Source organism: Oryctolagus cuniculus, chromosome 13 (genome assembly GCF_964237555.1).
Source record: "Oryctolagus cuniculus chromosome 13, mOryCun1.1, whole genome shotgun sequence".
In the NCBI taxonomy this organism is placed as follows: Eukaryota; Metazoa; Chordata; class Mammalia; order Lagomorpha; family Leporidae; genus Oryctolagus; species Oryctolagus cuniculus.
This window is the reverse complement of record NC_091444.1, coordinates 9,247,917-9,261,162: the sequence shown is the minus strand read 5'-3', so window position 1 is coordinate 9,261,162 and position 13,246 is coordinate 9,247,917. Positions and strand designations below refer to the sequence as shown.

Here is a 13,246-nt window from a genome sequence, read left to right as displayed (position 1 = left end):
AATATTTATGTCAATAATTGACATTGAAAATAACAGAACTCCCAAAGCCAGCTTTCCTTCTCCTGTTATAAAATTGCAGAGCATTTAGTTTTTGTAATATTATTTCAAGTAATTGGTATTATAGTGCTGATATTGTAGCCTCAATGTTTATCTTCCCAAAAGACTTCACCTAGTTTGGTGCACTTTTTTTTTTTTTTAATCTTTGTGCTGTTCCCATGGGATTAGAAGTGGAAAAGGTTACTGTTTTCTTTTAGAAATAAACATTCCAGGTTTCACTGGGAATTAATGAGGTAGGGATTAAATGAGATCCTCTGCTTCTCAGGCCAGAGCTTTCGCTTCCAGATGGTTCACATATTTCATGGGTTTCTCATTACAAATGATTAGGAGTAATGAGAAAAATGGTGATAAGGCTATTGTTACTGGAAATTTTCAAGTTGTTCATGAAAGTGCTTTCTTTTTAGCAAAAAACGTACCATGGCATAGTTCCTTGCATGAACTCCTTTGGAGGAATAAAAAAGTTCAGAGGGAATGTCCAGAAGATGACTCTCTGGGATGACAGTGAATTGGCACTTAGTCAACAGGGGATTTCTCACACGCACTTAAAGTTTAACCCACAACCACACTTGTCAGCAATTTCTTTCTTCCCAGTCAGAAACGTTTATATATTATGCTTAGAATATGAAGTATCCACAGCTCCTTGTTAACCACTTTCATCCCTTCAAGAGAACTGAACCTAAAGAATGGGACTTTGTGTGTGTGACCAGTTACTCATTTCTTGCAAATACAAAACCTGAAAGTTACATGAAATGAGGATAGCAACAATCTGTTTTTCAAGGAATTTATTCTCCTCTGAAACATTTCTGTTTTTCCTTTTAAGATTTATTTTACTTATTTGAAAGGGAGAGTGGTCATACACTACACACACACCCACCACACACACACACACACACACACACACACAGAGAGAGAGAGAGAGAGAGAGAGATTGTTTATATGATGGTTCATTCCCCGATTGCCTGCAACAGCCAGGGGCAGAGCTAGGCCAAAGCCAGGAACTGGAAACTTCATCCAGGTCTTCCAAATGGGTGGTGGGAACCCAAACACTGGAGTCATCATCTGTTGCCTCCTAGGAGCCTTAGCAGGGAGTCATAATCTGTTGCCTCCTAGGAGCCTTAGCAGGGAGGTGGATCAGAAGTTGAGGTGAGACTTTATCCCAGGGATTCTGATATGGAATGCTGGCATCCCAAACAATGGCTTAATCCATTGTACCACAATGCCTATCCCAATATTTCTGTTTATCAAAGACCAAAACGAGGTTGGATGTCTTGGAGTCTGTCTCTACTCCAGGCCAATTTCTCTTTGAAAGCAACAATGGACATTTCTTTTTGATATCATTGGTATAAATAAATTATTATTTTTAAGTTATAGTTCCTTCAATAATCAGATGAATTTTGGAGACACATTATTGAAAAGTGTTTTGCCATAAATTTCAGACATTCTTGGGATTACTTTATAGTACTGAGTAGTACTTAAGGCATTTACTTTGTCAACTTTGTATAAAATCATTTGTGAAATATTCTGGAGATAAGAAAACATCTTCCTCATTAAAAGTCTGAGATGTGACTTTATATAATCATCCATAGAAAATCATTATGCATTTAGTAATTTTGATAATTTAAAATTAACCAATGTGAAGTATTTATAGGCAAAATACATTCATTTTTTAATTTTATGATTTATTTATTTATTTGAAGGACAGAGTTACAGAAAGGAAGAGGGAGGGAGGGACGGGGTCACCATCTTCCATCTGCTGGGGTCACTCCCCAGATGGCCACAGTGGCCGGAGCTGCACTGATCCGAAGCCAGGAGCCAAGAGCTTCTTCCCGGTTTACCATGCAGGTGCAGTGCCCAAGGACTTGGGCCATCTTCTGCTGCTCTCCCAGAGAGCTGAATTGGAAGTGGAACAGCCAGGACTCGCACAGGTGCAAATATGGGATGCCAGCATTGCAGCCAGTGGGCTTTACCCACTACGCCACACCACTGGCCCCCAGAATACATTCTTATGATTCAATTGGATATCAGTGGATAGAATAAGAATATAAAAGAATAAAAAGGATAGGCCTTTCTCTTGTCAAAGATGAGCAAAGAGAGTTAAAGCAAGGAAAAGTTTTATTCAGTAACTGTCGGCAACAGTAGAGAGGGCAGAGCTCCAGCCTATTTTGCCTGGAAGGAAGTAAGTGGGCATCTTAAAGGGAAAATGAGGCAGTCGGGTCAGGATAAAGTGCATGCTCAAGTGGAGCAGGGAAGTGAGAAATTATCAAGGCTTCGTCACTACGTGCGAGCAGCTGCCAATGCTCAAAGTTAGGATTCTGTCATCTCAGAGACTGGAAGACAGAGGCCCTGTCCTTCTGATGATTGTGTTTCCAAAGAGTGATTTTCAGACCCTTGGGAAAGTCTCCCTTGGGTTGCAGGAGATGAATCAGACATCAAAGAGATGAGTTTTCCCAGACAGGAACACAAAAGAGAGTTTTAGCCTGCTTAGAAATCCTGCTAGAGTGGATCTCCATGCAGATTTGGGATGGAGTCCGTATGTGCTGGGGATTCTTTGTCACCTGTTTTCTCTCTCCTCTTTCTTTGTCTCCTCTCTTCCTCCTTTGCTGTTCATATTTTATTTATCATGCTACACTATGGGAAATGGAAATCACCACTGTAAGTATTTTAAGCAAGAAAGTTTTTTTTTTTAAATATTTATTCATTTATTTGAAAGGCCGCATTACAGAGAGAAAGGGAGACAGAGATCTTCCATCCACTGGTTCATGCCCCAGATGGTTACAATGGTCAGGGCTGCACCAGGCTGAAGACAGGAGCCAGGAACTTCCTCCAGGTCTCCTACATGGGTTCCAGGGATCCAAGTGCTTGGGCCATTCTCCACTGCTTTTTTCCCAGGCCATTAGCAGGGAGCTGGATCAGAAGTGGAGAAGCCAAAACACGAACTGGCAACCATATGGGCTACTGACATCACAGGAGGCGGCTTACTCTGCTATGCCACAGTGCTGGCAACTAAACAAGAAGGATTTTAATATTGAGAATTATGTGCTTGAAGAATGACTGAAAGTGGTAAGAGAGAGGATTGTAGGCTGAGCCTCCAGGACTGACCCCAGATTGACTACTGGGAAGTTAACACCTCTGAATTCCTTACTAGAGCTCTTGGTTCAAGAACACACCCTGGAGCTGTTGTGGAGCTGTTAGGATGCTGGAACTGTGAGGCTGGCACTGCCACATTTCAATGATCCACCAACACTGAGCACACTAGAAAGTGGATTCCCACATCTAGTCTTGATACCCAAGAAACTGTAGAATAAATGCAAGAAGTTTACTGCAAAGATAGCTTTGACATTGTCATTTGCTTCCAAATTTTCTAATCAACAGAAACTAGCCACAAAGTTTGCTTTCTCTCTTTTTATTTTCCCTTTTTTTCTTCACCCCTACCTTTTAAATGCATGAGTACAGGCTGGCTATGTGGTGCAGGGGTTTTTGATATTGGCTTCCTATTTTCGAGTGTCATTACGAGTCCTGGCTGCTCCATTTCCAGTTCAGCTCTGCTAATGTACCTTAGAAGGCAGCAGAAGGTGATCCAAGTACCTGAGTCCTTTTTTTTTCCACCTGATTCCTTGTCACCCATGTTTGATACCTGGGTTTGGCCTGGCCCAGTCCCAGCTGTTTCAGCCATTTGGGGAATAAATCAATGGATGGAAGACCTTTATGTCTGTCTGTCTCTCTCTCTCTCTGCCTTTCAAATAAACAAAATAAATTTCTGTTTACAAAAAGTACAAGTAAAAAACTTGGTGCATGAAAAGTGGTAAACATTGCTAAGCTTTAAAAATTATACATGAAATGGGTGAATGCCGCAACCCAGATAGGGAGACAGAGGAAGAAGAGTTGCTGTCCCATGAATTAAATGCTATAATGGAATTTTGCATGAAGGGCTGTGGGAGTGGAAAACAAGGTAACTGGAGAGGGAGTCAGAGGAGTTGTCAGACAGGACTCTGATGTTGTCTGGAAAGATGAATGTAAGCTCATCCAGTAGGGAGTGGGTTGGGGGCAAATCCCCTTAGATATTAAGAACTTTGGCTTTAAGAACATATACAACCCTGGTGCAAAGGTAAGCAGCTTTAACTCTAGAAAGAACATGTTGGAGAGAAGAGCTTTCTTCTAATTAAGAGACTCAGAAACAGTGATATCTAAATAAAGTGCTAGTTGCTCTTTCTCCAGCCTTATTTTATGGTTGCTAAAGAAATTTGATCTGTGCCTGTGATACCCAAGATCTGCTTCCTTGGTATATATTTTCTCTCTAAACTTTGAATTCATATTTATTTCATATGCTAAATGCACACAGAAAGTCTTCTTATTATGAGCATAAACATTTCATTTTATGATTCATTTAACAAGCATTCTGCACCAATTTTGAGTTGGAGTTCTTAGTATGTACTGAGGAATCTTCAGAGAGGAAGCACAGTGCAGACATCAGTCCAGTCCAGTCAGACCTTCCATCTCAGCTGAAGAAGCAGTGTACAGAATGCTGTGGGGACTCAGAAGGTAGCTCTCCCATGTCCCTTGGAGACAGTAGGGGATTTCTGGATGAAGCTGCATTTTAGCTGAGAAGGACAGGCTGAGCAGCAGTGTTCAGGACAGTTTAATAAAAGTGTGGGTGCAAAGGTACTCTAGGAAAAGGAACTAGCTTTTCCTGTATCAACTGTCCTTAGTGAGGAGAAAGCTGTGACCATTGGTTGAAGTGTGATGTGGGAACAAAATGGGACCAGGAAGACAAATATAGTAAAATAAAGCAGGTGATCTCAGGGGTTTTGATTTGTGGAATCGTGTGATGGAAGCTACAAGTCCCCTGACAACTCTGGGAAGATGGGTTGCTTGAAATCCAGAGAAGCCAATAAGAGCTTTGCGGAGGGGGTGAAATTTGCTTAGGGCTTGTAGAGTATTTGGAAACACTGTAGGGACCTTGGGGAGCAATGTGAGTTCCTACCCAGGGTTACATGGGGATGATCTGATTGTTGGTGAGTAAGAAATAAGATGTGTCTTTAGCAAATGCACATCTTTAAAATGGCAGAAACTAAAGTTGGACATGTCACTGGTGCTTCTTCTGAAAAGCTAAAAATGCTGAGACATATTTAAGGCAATAAGACTAAAAAGTGTAGCAGAAAATATAGCAACTGGGAGTTGGTAGGTTCAAGTACTGGTGAGTCTGTAGTGAAATATATAATGCTGGATACATCAGAGAGACCCTTGCCTAAGGAGCTACAGTGTATAAAGTGAGGTCTGTTAAACTTCATTATCTAAAGGCTGTTTTCAGTTCTGTGTGGCTACATGAATTTAGGAAACAGGGACATGTTGAAATTTTTGGTGTATTTTATTGTGGTGTTATTGCTATTTGCCCTTAAGAGCAGTGTTAAGTTTAGGAAGCTGTGATTTGGAACCCAAAGGCTTGAGTTCAAGTTTCCGCAGTAGTACTTGCTGACTTCGTGACTCAAGGCAGTAATTTACTCCTCCTGTAAAGCTAGGATAATGTTTACCTGGCCTGCTACTCAAGGCTATCTTGAGCCTCACACCTGATGACTATCTAAAATATTGTGTGTTCTATAAAATGCTACAGAAAAATTTTAAAAGAAGTATAGTAGCAGACCATGTGGCCATCACGTGTAATGAGATAATAGGTATATAAGTAGTCGCTGTGAGAAGAGAGTAACAAACAGCAAAGCAGACATTTTGCATGAAATGCAGATAGAAAATAGTGACTTACCGCATGAAGCTGATGAAAAAGGGATGAGGTGGAGAGGTGGGGAGAGTGACACTGGTAACTGGAGTGGGATATTATCAAGAACATTCCTCTAAAATCCCTGTGCTGGACACTGTAGCAGGTCTTTTTTAATGCAAAGGGATAGTATAATAAAGTATGTTTTTATAGTCTAGCTCAGAAGCCAAAATGAAAATATGATTTGTGAGCTTCAAGAAGCATAAGGGGAGAAGACAGGACTTAGGAAGATATTTGGCTTTCTGTATTCCCCAATAGCATCTCCATAGCAAACATCTCAGGTGATGAACAAGACTGGAGAGGGAAAAAAAAGGTGGGCTATAAAGCAGTCAACATTTATCAGCCCATTTCTTGTTGCCTTGGGAATAAAGCCAGAAAACTACAAACACAAAGGGGACATTTCTAGAAAGTGCAATGAGCTCTGACTAGAAGATGCTGAGATGTGTCTCTGCTCCAGGTTCCTGCAGTTGCTACCATAAAGGGAGCAGCTGAGACTCGGCGCTCCGTACTGCAGTTTCGTTCCTCAGGAGTTCCTCCTGTCCTGATGCACAGCTGAAGGAATGCAGACCTGGGGAGATTGTATTTTATGGGTTGCTATGGAACTGTCTAAATATTATGAACAATGCAATAGTATATGTCACACAGCGGTAGATTGCCATGAAATTAAGGCAGCTAGAAATCATCTGCACATCCCTGAAATGTAAGCGTAAAGTGTAAAAGAATGGTATGTGTGTTTGTGATAAACGAATTTTCCCCTGTTGCACTAAGTGAAATACTACATGGAAATGGGAAGTCAAATTTCCAAGGAACGTTAGTCAGGGAGAGGCCTGTGGACCCTAACAAGGGGATGCACAAGCAGGCTCGGACAGGCCTAATCAGGGGAGGAAGGATGAAGATCTCGGTGGCTTCAGAGATCTGACATGTAACATCAGCACTGCAAAGAGAACTGCTTTAAAATCTCTCCCTGAAGTTGTGGCTCAGGTGAACAAGGTAACAAAGGTCCGGGTTCCAGCAAGTCACCCAGATGGAAACAGGGCCCTCTTGCAATCTCTGCTTTGTGCTGCAAGACTCCTCTCTCAGCTCTTCAGGGTTTGCTGTTCGATCCTTTCTCGGATTCCAGTAATGGTTTAGGAAACTTAGAATTTTACATCAGAAATGGCCCACCAGAAAATAGGCCTCCCCACTTAGACTAAGGTAAGCTTCATCAGAATAAGAAATACAGCTCTCAGTGCATACCTTTTGAATAACAGTTCTGTGAATGCTGTTTTCTTCTGAGGATCATGCCAAAGCCAGCTTCCTCTCTGAATGAGCGTTTCTGACCTATGAATTCAAAATACAACAAGCCTACGTCACAAGCTGTGCAGAGAGAGCAGGAGCCAAGTGCAGCTGGGGCTTTGTGGCTTTGCTTGTTTCCTTTTCTTTTTTCTCCTCTTCTTCGGACAGCTGTTACTGAATACTTACTTTTTAAAGGGAAAAACATTTCTCAAAAATCTGTTTTGCTTCACCAAACAATTCAAATGTAAAACATAGTAAAACTAAAAGGGGTAGGGTTTTACTCTGAAGAATATAGGTACAGCCACCTTCTCTGAACATCTGGTAAAGTTCACTGACAGTGGAAAGCACCCACTTCCTGATGCTTCTCTGTCTTATCTCGCCTGCTTGTGAGAGGAAGATTGCCTTCTCTCTTTCCTTTTTGGTTCCTTGTTAAAGCAGCATGAAAATACATTTTTCAAAAACATCTTTCTTACTTACAGCAGTTTCTTTTATATGATGTTCTACAACCTGGATGCTCTTGTGTAGCATATTCCTGTAAGAGGCTGAGAGGTTTAGAAAAAATATCATCAGCAGGGCACCTCCACGTCTCTGCTTGTGAGCCCAGCTTCCTGCTGGCGAGCACTCTCAGAGGCACTGGTGACGGCTCCAGTGGCTCCCTGCCACTCATGTGGGAGGCTTGGACCAGACCCCAGCTTCTGGCATCAGCCTGGCATAGTCACAGTTGTTACAGAAATCTTGGGGAATGAACCAGTGGATGGAGGATTTCTCTCTCTGTCTCTATGCCTTTCAAATTTAAATAACGTAAGTATTTATTTGAATAAAATTGAATGGAGCATTGTCTCAGTTCTTATTTTTTTTTTTTTTAGTCCCCTGATGTACAATGGAAGAAAGTCAGCAAAACAGGGTCAAAGTCCAACTACAATCAAGAGCTAATATAACAGAATAAAAGAACTAATCAAATTCCATGACATTCTTGGTGTTATATCAAATATTGTTAGAAATTATTGGCATGTTCATCTAGTGTTGAAAATAAGTTCGTTTTAAAGATTTTTATTTTAAGAAGTGCTTTATGTTCATGAAGTCTGTACAATTTTAGTTTTTTAAAGCAACAAGCAAGAGATAGGAATATAATAAACAAATATGAAAAACTAAAAGCTTGATTTTATTTATGATCCAGTCAGAAGTTTCTTTTTTTGAAAAATTCACTCATTTATTTATTTTTTTGACAGGCAGAGTTAGACAGTGAGAGAGAGAGAGACAGAGAGAAAGGTCTTCCTTCCATTGGTTCACCCCCCAAATGGCCGCTACGGCTGGCGTGCTGCACTGATCCGAAGCCAAGAGGCAGGTACTTCCTCCTGGTCTCCCATGTGGGTGCAGGGCCCAAGGACTTGGGTCATCCTCCACTGCCTTCCCGGGCCACAGCAGAGAGCTGGACTGGAAGAGGAGCAACTGGGACAGAATCCGGCGCCCTAACCGGGACTAGAACCCGGGGTGCCGTTGCTGCAGGCAGAGGATTAGCCAAGTGAGCCGTGGCGCTGGCCTCAGTCAGAAGTTTCTAACCATCGCTTTCCCCTTATAAATTAGAAATCTGAGCAAACAGAACAAAGCTTTTTAGTTGTCATGAAAAATAATTTTATTAAAACATGTTAGTGGTATAATTGTTCTCAAAGGTAAGCTGTTATCAGTTAACAGATTAAAAACCAAAAGGACTCTGGGTATAGTTCTGTGGTCTTCCTGCTGCTGCCCAACTGTGAGACACATTCTACTGAGTGGACTAAAATCTCCTGATTCTAGCTATTTCTAGGTTGCTGAATTTCTGAAGAAGGAAGTGGATTAGTCAACTGTATCATCTTTGAGTGTCGTGAATATGACAGAGAGGTAAGTATTTTATATGCCTCGTCAAAGGACAGTGTATCAAAAAGAAAGTGTCATTTGGTCATTTGGGAGAGCTAGGATGTCTCTCATTGTCATTTCAACAAAGCTGTCAGCCTCCTTTGGCTGAAGACTTCAACATTATTGCTCATAATGAAAGAATAACAAAATATATATGAAGATGAATTTGATTCTCTCATGCCTGTAAAGTAATAGAATATATAACTTTGGTTCTCAAACAGGTGAGATTTTGTCCCCAGAACTGCAGTGCCTTCCATGGTTTCACATTGCAGCCCCAGTGTCAGTAGTACTAATGTAGAGAAACCGTATTTTATGTGAATTAACACAATGTACAGATTACCTAATGTATACATGATATAATCCTCGAATAGCTTTGTTCTTTTAAGATTAGAAAACTAACTGCTTTTTCCATGTGTTTTTAGAATTTAATTATAGAATCAATAACTACTCATGTTGTACTCAGTCTGAAACTGAAATAACTATTTTTGAAAAAGATTATTTGGGAGGCAGAGTTACAGAGAGAGGGAGAGAAAGAGAAAGAGGTCTCCCATCCACAGGTTCACTCTCCAAATGGCCCCAATGGCTAGATCTGAGCTGATCTGAAGCCAGGAGCTTCTTCCAGGTCTCCCACATGGGTACAGGGGCCCGAGCACTTGAGCTATCTTCCACTGTCTTTCCAGGCCATAAGCAGAGAGCTGGATAAAAAGAAGAATAACCAGGATACTAACCAGGATACAAATGGGATGCTGGCACTACAGGCAGAGGCTTAACCTACTACACCACAGCTCTAAGCCCCAGTAACTATTTTTAATGACATGGAAAGGAGATGTATTTCTTCTTATGTTTGTATGTGAGGATCAGTTTACCTGTCTGCACCTATTCATAACCCCAAATGACAACTATTTTCAAACCTGAGGATGAATTAGATGAAAATTGCAGGAAAAAAGTTCTGGTTACATTTAAGCTATCAGAATGCAGATGTTGTTTTTCATGGTATGCTGACTAATTAAATGGTAACATCTTTGGGTTTTGCTCATCTTGTGGGTGTGTGAGGATAGACTGAGGGATACAATGTCATCGCATAGTTGAGTCTCACTGTGATTCTCATTATAATGAGACATGGAAGTCATTATCCATTTTGGGTTCTGATCATGAATATTCTTTCCCCATCTGTCTTACTGTGGGAGGGGGCAGGACAAAGGAAACCTGGCAGAAGACTGGAAAGAGATTGGACACAGTTCACTCAGAGAAATGAAGTGGTGCTCGTTATGTAAGCCACAGAGGACCAAATTGGAGGCGGCCTAATTTCAAATAAATCAGCACTCAATACCCCAGTTCCTGATTGGAACTAGTGTCTGTGTACCTGCAGCTTTTCCCAAGCTGGGGATGAAAATGACACCACACCGCAATACACTAATTACTGATTATAAATCCTCTCCTGCAGAGCATTCCCAAGTTATTTCTCATGTACTCTCACCGCAGGCCCCTCACTTCCTCCTCTGTCCTAGAACACTCTCCCTGGCTGGCATTTGCTGCCTTCCTGCCCCTGGAGGGTACATCTCCTGATGGTGCTCCACAAGTGACAATACTCTTGAGAAAGGGGCTTTGTCTGGATTCTCTCAAACCTACTGCCTCCAGATGTGCCAAAGTCATGGATCTGGTTTTGAACAATCAGGGAAAGTATACTTCTCTCTGATTCTATGCTTTCTTTCTTTCTTTATTTTTTATTTATTTATTTATTTTTATTTTTTGACAGGCAGAGTGGACAGTGAGAGAGAGAGAGAAAGTTCTTCCTTTTGCTGTTGGTTCACCCTCCAGTGGCTGCTGCGGCCAGCGCACTGTGCTGATCCAATGGCAGGAGCCAGGTACTTTTCCTGGTCTCCCATGGGGTGCAGGGCCCAAGCACTTGGGCCATCCTCCACTGCACTCCCTGGCCACAGCAGAGAGCTGGCCTGGAAGAGGGGCAACAGGGACAGAATCCGGCGCCCCAATCGGGACTAGAACCCGATGTGCCGGTGCCGCAAGGCGGAGGATTAGCCTAGTGAGCCGCAGCGCCGGCCTCTATGCTTTCTTTTGACATCCAGGCTCTCACTTTGTGTTATTTGAATCTAGAGATTCACAATATTGTAAAAGCATCATCTTTCTGTTCTATGTACTTCCCACAAGGAGCTTCTAACTAGCAAAAAACTCAGGACAAGCAAAATTCCAGATACATTGTCAATATTTCTCATCTGTGGATAACTTCTCTTTCTTCCCACTGAAAGGCAAAAATAACAGGCAGCTTCAGTTCAGCCTTCTGGTTTCTACTCCTAATCCAGAAGATTTACTATAATCAAGAACGTTCATCTGCACTTAGATGTAGATTATTGATGGCAACATAGGTGTAATAGATGAATTTTTTCTTTACATTGGTGTAACAAAAGGACCATTCTGGAGATTATAAATTATAAATAGTTTGTCCCCAAATCAAATAGTTTACTACTTGTAGTGATAAATAGCTGTAATATTTGAGACAATTTTCCCCTATTTTTTCTTACTCATGTTTCAAACTCCTTGGTGTCAACAGAACACCAAGGCTGTTAAATGAGGGATTTCACTAAGAATGATGGAGTAAGAAGTAGATATTACAGTACAGACATCATTAGCCAAAAGCAGTGTATCATTCCAAGAAAAATTTGTTTAGATTATTTATTTATTTATTTGACAGGTAGAGTTATAGAGAGTGAGAGAGAGAGACAGAGAGAAAAATCTTCCTTCTGTTGGTTCACTCCCCAAATGGCCACAACAGCTGGAGCTGCGGTGATTTGGAGTGAGGAGCCAGGAGCTTCCTCCTGGTCTCCCATGTGGGTGCAGAGGCCCAAACACTTGGGCCATCCTCCACTTCCTTCCCGGGCCACAGCAGAGAGCTGGCCTGGAAGAGGAGCAGCCGAGACTAGAACCGGCTCCTCAGGTGGAGGATTAACCCACTGTGCCATGGCGCCACCCCCCAAGAAGAATTTTGATTAGCCTAGAACTTTTGAAGATTTTACATCAATTGAGACCTTTACCTGTATCTAATTGAAGAATTAAGACTTTTCTGGTTGCTTTCAAATTTCTTTATCCAGCCTCATACTCCCCTGAATACAAGACTCACCTGTTCAACCACTGTTTCTGCTTCAGTGTGTGAGAGGTATCCTGTGCTCCAGGTGGGAATTGAACTCTTGATTCTCTTCTGCACCACCACCAGCTGTGACCCTCCCCCATATGTCCTTGTCTGAGTTTCTGGCAAGTCCAACCCAGTGGAAATTTCTCTTTTCCCTACAATGAAAGCCACCACCAGTTCTGTGAATTCCAGAGTCAGGCACTTCTCATTATCTGCGCTGACATTACCCTTGGACCAAACTACCATCATCTCTCATGGGACTATTGCAGCAGTCCCCTACCTGCTCTTTTGCTTCCACTTTGGCTTCTAGATTAATTGCAGCACAGATCCTAAAAGTTAAATGGCTTAAAACCTTCCAGTGATGCCCTGCTGTTCTCAGAATAAGAGCCTAGAAAGCCCTTCATAAATTCTTTGCCACTGTCGCTCCCCCTCTTCGTGGAGGAGCAACACAGGACCCTGCGCTGTTCTTTCGTCTGCTCGGCCCTCCCCGGGTTTGCTGCTGGTTCTTCCTGGGTTGGCTACTATCCCTTCCACCTCCGTGGAAGGGCAGTTCCCCCTGGCCACATTCCCCACTTCCGCAGGGGAGCGGCACACCGCCGGCCGGCTCTTCTCGGGGGCTGCACAGGTGTTCCTTCAGCTAGATGTTCCCCTTAGATGTTCCTGGTGCATGTTGTCTCTCTCCTCCTTTATAGTCCTCCTCCGCCAATCCGTGCTCGGCTGCCCACACGCCAAGTACGCTGCTCTCCTCCAATCAGGAGCAGGTCCTGCTGTTTATTGGTTGAACTGGAGGCAGCTGTGTAGAAGCTGTTTTCTCCTCTCCCAGCGCCATATTGTGGGAGAGCAGATGCATAGAATAAGTCTTAATTCCAGTAACTCAGTCCAGTCCAGGTTGCTCCCCACAGATCCCCCTTTCTTTTTATTTTTTGGCGTTGATACACGCCTGTCTTCGGTGTCCCTCGGCACACCCTCTGCTCTACTTGCTAGAGTTGCCACAGGTTCTTACAAGTCCTATCAATCAGGCAAACCGAATCCGGGTCCTCTCTTCGTCATGTTGTGAGGAGGTTTTTAGGCGTTGATGCGTGCCTGTGTTCGGTGCCCTGCAGCGCATGCTC

General features: G+C 42.5%; 1 protein-coding gene and 1 long non-coding RNA gene across 5 annotated transcripts in view; one reads left to right on the top strand and one right to left on the bottom strand.

Moving 5' to 3' along the window:
• Positions 1-13,246, top strand: part of LOC108178230 (uncharacterized) — a 194,473-nt gene that overhangs the window by 149,116 nt on the left and 32,111 nt on the right. For both annotated transcript variants that reach the window (XR_011381237.1, XR_011381238.1), the window contains one exon: positions 8,894-8,977. This is a non-coding gene — a long non-coding RNA (uncharacterized lncRNA). The remainder of the gene's footprint in view (positions 1-8,893; positions 8,978-13,246) is intronic.
• Positions 1-13,246, bottom strand: part of RGS1 (regulator of G protein signaling 1) — a 55,865-nt gene that overhangs the window by 38,607 nt on the left and 4,012 nt on the right. For 2 of the 3 annotated variants that reach the window (XM_070054907.1, XM_070054908.1), the window contains exon 2: positions 7,061-7,144. The gene's annotated coding sequence lies outside the window, so the exon portion shown is untranslated. Of the gene's footprint in view, positions 1-7,060; positions 7,145-7,576; positions 7,732-13,246 lie in introns of those variants that run through there. The other variant, XM_070054909.1, reaches the window with a different exon arrangement.